This window comes from Arachis ipaensis, chromosome B04, assembly GCF_000816755.2.
Source record: "Arachis ipaensis cultivar K30076 chromosome B04, Araip1.1, whole genome shotgun sequence".
NCBI classification, from domain to species: Eukaryota; Viridiplantae; Streptophyta; class Magnoliopsida; order Fabales; family Fabaceae; genus Arachis; species Arachis ipaensis.
This window is the reverse complement of record NC_029788.2, coordinates 83,519,213-83,519,468: the sequence shown is the minus strand read 5'-3', so window position 1 is coordinate 83,519,468 and position 256 is coordinate 83,519,213.

Here is a 256-nt window from a genome sequence, read left to right as displayed (position 1 = left end):
TTTTTCTTTTTCAAAAATTTATCTACTAATCATTCTACAAGTATTTTATGACGAGTAAAAATCTTTAAGAGTAAAATTAAAAATAAAATGTACTTAGAATGAAAGTAATGTGAGCAAAAATAATTTACTTAAATGTGATTAAAAAAATTGAATAATTATCTATTATAAAAATTAATATTGTTAAAGAATAAAATTAAAATTTATTTTAAAGTTAAAAATAAAATTTAATTAAATGAAATATTAAATAAGTTTGGTA